Source organism: Hevea brasiliensis, chromosome 11 (assembly GCF_030052815.1).
Source record: "Hevea brasiliensis isolate MT/VB/25A 57/8 chromosome 11, ASM3005281v1, whole genome shotgun sequence".
Classification (NCBI taxonomy): Eukaryota; Viridiplantae; Streptophyta; class Magnoliopsida; order Malpighiales; family Euphorbiaceae; genus Hevea; species Hevea brasiliensis.
In genome coordinates this window covers 7,401,411-7,408,441 of record NC_079503.1, presented here as the reverse complement: position 1 = coordinate 7,408,441, position 7,031 = coordinate 7,401,411, and the positions used below count along the sequence as shown (strand labels likewise).

The following is a 7,031-nucleotide window of genomic DNA, read 5'->3' as shown; positions in this document are numbered from 1 at the left end:
CTTCACCTTCAAGCCAATCTCCTAATAATTAAATTTATATAAAATTTTTAATTTAAACTTTATTTTAATTTGTGTATGTGACTCTTTATAAAGAAATGTAAAAAGAAGATGTCCAAAAGAATAGTTTTCCCAATATTGTTTTATTCCTGAGAATTTTACATTCTTCTCTAAGAAAAGCACGAGCTGAGTTTCATAAGATTCATGGATCCAGAGACAATTACAACACATGCCCACCATTGTGCCTGTCAATTTACTATCAAAATGGAATCCTACTAATGGACTTATGAATACACTTCCAAAAGATTCATCATCCTACAAAGTTTGTTCTGTCTCTTAGGCTTCATTACAATCCTCAATGTGCCTTTTTGCAAAAGACATTTCATTCAGAAAGCAGATAAATAAAATAAGCAAAACATATTGAAGCATGCATTTTAGATCATCATTTAAGTGTAATTTTTGCACATAATTTACCCTTGTTCATAGCTATTATTATAGATATTAGTATATATTTAGTCAATTTTATAATTTTCACACTTCTTAGTTTAATTTTTGGAATTTACTTGTTTTGTAGGTTAAATTTGGAGAAATTTGGTGTATTTTGATCAGAGTAGCCATTTGGAAGAGATTAGAATTGAATTGCAAAAAATTTTTGAAGTTGAGTAAAAAATGGCCGAGAGCGACACAACCTGCAGCACAACCGAACTAGCTTATGTCGCAGGTTGTGTCGATCGTCAGATATTCAGGCAGAGAGCTACACAACCCGCGACACAACCGATTCAGCTTATGTCGTTTTTACTGGAAATGGCTGACGTGGCATTTTCGTTACTCTGACTTTTTACCTCACTTTCTCTGGAACCTTCCCCCTTTTTACCCATTCTAGGGCAGACCCCTAACCCATATAAAGTCTCCTTTATCATTTTCTTTCCATAGGGAGCAAGGGAGGCATTTTTGGCAAGGAAGAAAGAGAAAAAGGGAGGAAAACGGGATCCATTTCTGTAGCAGCAGCAGGGAGCTCGTTCTGCACTTTTCTGCAGTAGCTTCATCTGCATTTTTCTGGGTTTTTCTACTCCTTAGCTTACATTTCCATTATTTCTTCATTTATACATTTGGGTTTGTCTTGAAACTATGAATAGTGAGTAGTTGTTTGAGATTCTAGAGATGGGTTTGTAAATATTGATTTGTATTGTGGTTTTGAACTGATTTAGCCATTTAAATGAAGATTGTTACATTTTGATTTATTGCTTGTGAGCTTGTTGCCTTGCTTGATGAATGGGCCCTCATTAAGTTAAGCTTTAATCCTTAATAGATGGACTGAAAAGTGAATATTAGGGATAGATAATCTTGCAATAAACTTTATTTTTTTGGTGTTAGAGATAAGCTAAGAGGATTAAGGGGAACTTTCCAAAATCAATTAGAGCATTAATTGGGTTTTTGTTAGGTTTGAAATACTGTGAAAACAGGGTTTGATTTAATGAAAACCAACTTTGAGATGCTTGAAAAATGTTTCAAAAATTTAAGAATTGATTTCCCTCAAAATTGCAATTTTCATGTGTTTGGCTAAATTAGGGATAAACCACATGCAAACAATATGGAAAATCCAATCTCTAGAATCACTTTAATTTTTATTGAATTTAGATTTAATTCCTCTTAATTTCATAAGTAGCAATTTCAATTTAAATTTTGGTAATCTAGTTTAATTAATTTAGTTAATTGTTTGATTTAGCATTAATTCCTCAAATACCAATTTTAATTCCAAATTTCATTTTACATCTTTAAATTTTGTCACTCTAATTAGCTTATACTTTTATTTCCAATTTAAGCACAATTCCCTATGGGATTGATATCATTTTTTTAAAACTATACTACTGTGACCCGTGCACTTGCGGAAATCACACATCAAGTTTTTGGCGCCGTTGCCGAGGAATTGTTTGTTTTTATGTTGGATTTTAATTGTTTTAAGCTAATTAGAATTTTTATTTTCTTTTATTTTCACTGTTATTCCTTGTGTTTTTCAGGTACTTTCCTTGTTTATGAGACGATCGAAAAGCACAAGTGATACTGAATTGTTGTTCAATCCTGAAATTGAAAAATTCTGTCGAGCCAACAAAAAGGAACACAAGAGAATAAAGAAAGCAAAAAAAGAAGAACAACAAAGATTTGAGCAAGAGGAGACAATTCAAAATATGGAGAATCAAAATAGAGCTATTGGTGGAAACAATGGAGGAAATGAGCAAAATAGGCAAAATGAAGTGCTTAATCAAAATGATCCTCAAAGAAGATCCATGTTAGACTATGCTTTTCCTAGATGTGCAGATGTGAGAGATAACAGACCTATCATTGGAGCTAATCAGTTTGAGTTAAAGACTGGTCTCATTCAAATGGTTCAAAATTCACAATTTGGAGGTAGTCCACTTGAAAATCCTCATTCTCATTTGAAGAAATTTTTGATGATATGTGGTACACAAAGACAACCTGGAGTGTCAGATGAAGTGATTCGACTCACCTTATTTCCATTCTCTCTTTGGGATTCAGCATTGGAGTGGTATGATGCACTTCCACAAGCTATTATAGCTACTTGGGAGCAGCTATCTCAAGCTTTTCTATCTCAATTTTTCCCACCTGGTGAGACCACTCATTTGAGGAATTTGATGGTAGCTTTTAAGCCAAGAGATGATGAAACTTTGTATGAATCTTGGATGAGATTTAAGGAGCTTGAAAGGCAATGTCCTCATCATGAAATACCCAAATGGATGATTGTTCAGAATTTCTACACCAGAGTTACTCCAGCCATAAGAAACACAATTGATTCACAAGCAGGAGGAGATTTCATGAGAATGACAAGTGAAGAATGCTATGATTTATTAGAGAAGATTGCTCATAATACCCATTTGTGGGGAAATCCTAGAGCACTTGAGCCAAAGAAAGCTGGAATTTATGAACTTGACTCAGTTAGCTACATGAATGCAAGATTTGACCAGTTGACTCAACTTCTTAGTGATTTTTGCACAAAGGCAACAACCTCAACTCCTACAACTATGCAACAAGTTGCCTACACAGATGGAACTCAAAGTTGTGGAGTTGATTACTCTTCTTATGGTGATGATTATTTGCAAGAACAAGCTGCTTATGCAGGAGGTTATCAACAAAAACCAATGGGAAATGCTTACTCTAATGTGAACAACTCAACATGGAGACCACAAGCAACTTTTGCTCAACAAGGCCAAAGCTCAAATTATGCTCATAACCAGCAGTATATACAGCAGAATAGGCCTCAATTTCAGCCTCAATTTCAGCCCCCAAGGTAGCCACAACCTGGATATCAAGCAAGAGCACAACAATCTCTTCCACCTCATGAACCGAAGCCAACCTTGGAAAGCATGATGGAGAAATTTTTTGCTGAACAAAGTAAGATGAATAGCAAATTGGAGGAAGAAATGCAACACATGAGACAAACCATGGATCAATTACAAGTCCACAACCGCATGTTGGAGACTCAATTGGCTCAACAAGCAAGCTCATCGGGAAGCAAATCCTATGGGAAATTACCTAGCCAACCACAAAACCCTCATGAACAATGTAAGGTTGTGACCTTGAGAAGTGGTAAGAAAGTTGGTCAAGAGAGTGAAAACAAGAGAGAAGAAAAAGAGAGCACAAAAGAAGAAAATTCAGTTGAGAGCAAGAAAAATGAAAAAGAAGAAGAAAGCAAAAGTGAGCAAGATGAGGGAGAGAAACCATACATCCCACCTGAACCTTACAAGCCCACCCTTCCCTACCCTCAAAGATTCATCAAGCATAAGCTAGACAAACAATTTGGCAAATTCCTTGAAGTGCTAAAGAAGTTGTATATCAATGTGCCATTCACTGAGGCACTATCCCAAATGCCAAGTTATGCCAAGTTTTTGAAGGAGATTCTTTCCAACAAGAGAAGGCTAGAAGATTATGACACCATCAACTTGGGAGAGCAATGCAGTGCTATAATTCAAAAGAAGTTACCTCCCAAACTCAAAGATCCGGGTGTGTTTTCCATTCCTTGTCATATTGGTGATAATTGTGTGGCAAATGCCTTATGTGACCTTAGAGCTAGTGTCAGCCTAATGCCACTTTCAATATATGAGAAGTTGAATATGGGAGAGTTGAAGCCCACAAACATGTATCTTTCATTGGCTGACCGTTCAATTAAGTATCCAGAAGGCATTCTTGAAAATGTGCCTATCAAGGTTGGGAAATTCTACATTCCGGTGGACTTTGTCATTTTGGATATGGAAGAAGACACAAAAGTTCCTATCTTATTGGGAAGACCCTTTTTGGCAACAGCTGGTGCATTAATTGATGTAAAGGGTGAGAAATTGACACTTAGAGTGGGAGATGATCAAATGATATTCAACATCAATCCAGCCATGAAAAGGAAACATGAAGAAGTTGAGTCTTGTTTGCGGGTAGACATTATTGATGAGATTGTTCAAGAGCATTTTAGAAACGGCTATCCACAAGACCCACTTGAAAATTGCTTAGTCCATGGTGGGAGCATTGATGATGACAATCACAACATAGCTGCTTTTGCACAACACTTAGAGAGCTCTCCACCACATCCTGAAGCCACAATTTTTCAGCTTGAAGAAGTGCAAAATTTGGAGATCAAACCACCATCATTAAAGGTAGAGGATGCCCCAAAGGTAGATCTTCAACCTCTTCCTTCAAACCTCAGGTATGCTTTTCTTGGACCCAATGAAACATATCCTGTTATAATTAATGCATGTTTGACTGATATTGAGATTGACAAATTGTTGAGAGTTTTGAGAGAATATAGAAGAGTTTTGGGTTATGCAATTGATGATATAAAGGGAATTAGTCCAACAGTTTGTATGCATAGGATTTTCCTTGAGCCAAATAGTAAACCTTCCATTGAACACCAAAGAAGATTGAATCCTACAATGAAGGATGTTGTGAAAAAGGAAATCCTAAAATTACTAGCTGCTGGAATTATTTACCCTATTTCTGACAGTGAGTGGGTTAGTCCTGTGCATGTTGTACCAAAAAAAGGTGGGGTGACAGTTGTTAAAAATGAGAATAATGAATTGATACCCACTAGAACTGTTACAGGTTGGAGAATGTGCATAGACTATAGGAAGTTGAACAATGCTACAAGAAAAGACCATTTTCCCCTTCCTTTTATAGATCAAATGTTAGAGAGATTAGCCAAGCATTCATTCTTTTGTTACTTAGATGGATATTCTGGTTTCTTTCAAATTCCAATCCATCCTGATGACCAAGAAAAAACTACCTTTACCTGTCCCTATGGCACCTTTGCCTATCGAAGGATGACATTCGGATTGTGTAATGCGCCTGGCACATTTCAAAGGTGCATGATGGCCATTTTTTCTGATTTTGTTGAAGAAATTATGGAGGTCTTCATGGATGACTTTTCAGTATATGGCACTAATTTTGATTCATGCTTGACTAATTTGTCTAAAATCTTGCAGAGATGTGCTGATAATGATCTGGTGTTGAATTGGGAGAAATGCCACTTTATGGTCCAAGAGGGGATCGTTCTAGGGCATTTGATCTCAAACCGGGGAATAGAAGTAGATAGAGCCAAAATAAAAATTATTGAAAAAATGCCTCCTTTAACCACTGTCAAAGGAGTGCGGAGTTTTCTTGGACATGCCGGGTTTTACCGGCGATTTATTCAGGATTTTTCTAAACTTGCTAAACCCTTAACAAATCTTTTGAATCATGATGTTAAATTTGATTTTAATCAAGATTGTATGGTTGCTTTATGCAGGTTGAAGACGGCCTTAACAACAGCTCCTATCATGCAACCCCCGGATTGGACTTTGCCATTCGAAATTATGTGTGATGCAAGCGAGTTTGCTGTTGGAGCTGTCCTTGGCCAGCGGAAAGATAGGAAACCTTATGCCATTTACTATGCAAGCCGAACCCTTGATGAAGCTCAAGTTAATTATGCTACAACTGAAAAGGAGTTCCTTGCGGTAGTATTTGCACTCAATAAATTTCGTTCTTATTTGGTCAACTCAAAGGTAATAGTTTTCACTAACCATGCAGTAATAAGGTATTTAATGAGCAAGAAAGAAGCTAAATCTAGGTTGATTAGATGGATTTTGTTACTTCAAGAATTTGATTTGGAAATAAGAGATAAAAAAAATGTGTTGAGAATGTGGTGGCTGATCACCTTTCTAGGATGAAAACTGAAAATAAAGATGATGAAATTGTGCCAATTGATGAGTTTTTCATGAATGAGCAGCTGTATGTGTTGAATTCTGCACTTCCATGGTTTGCTGATATTGTGAATTTCTTGTCTTGTGGTGTCTTGCCACCTGATTTATCTTGGCAGCAAAAGAAAAGATTCTTGCATGATGTTAAATTTTATTCTTGGGAAGAACCTCTTTTGTTTAGGAGATGTAATGATGGAATAATTAGGAGATGTATACCAGAGGAAGAAATAAATGATGTTATTTACCATTGTCATTCCTCTGAATATGGTGGTCATTTTAGTGTCTCAAAAACTGTTGAAAAAGTCTTGACATCAGGTTTCTATTGGCCTAAAATGTTCAAACATGTGAGAGACTTTGTAAGCAAGTGTGATAGGTGCCAAAGGGTAGGCAACATTTCCAAAAGAGATGAGATGCCCCAACAGTCCATATTAGAAGTTGAATTGTTTGATGTGTGGGGAATTGATTTCATGGAGCCATTTCCATCTTCTTATGGGAATAAATATATCTTGATAGGGGTGGACTATGTATCTAAATGGGTAGAAGCTATTGCTACACCTACCAATGATGCAAAAGTTGTGATGAAATTTCTGAAAAAATTTGTTTTGACCAGATTTGGTGCCCCACGTGCCATAATCAGTGATGGTGGTAGCCATTTTTGCAACCACCAATTTGAAAAATTGATGAGAAAGTATGGGGTAAAGCATAGGATTGCCACACCATATCACCCTAAAACAAATGGCCAAGTAGAAATCACAAATAGAGAAATCAAGCAAATCTTGGAGAAAACTGTCAATAAGT

General features: G+C 36.3%; 1 non-coding gene across 1 annotated transcript; it reads right to left on the bottom strand.

Moving 5' to 3' along the window:
• Positions 1–2,633: 2,633 nt before the first annotated feature.
• On the bottom strand, positions 2,634–2,740 carry LOC131170917 (small nucleolar RNA R71). Its single transcript, XR_009141681.1, has one exon. It is a non-coding gene; the product is annotated as a small nucleolar RNA R71 (small nucleolar RNA).
• Positions 2,741–7,031: the final 4,291 nt, after the last annotated feature.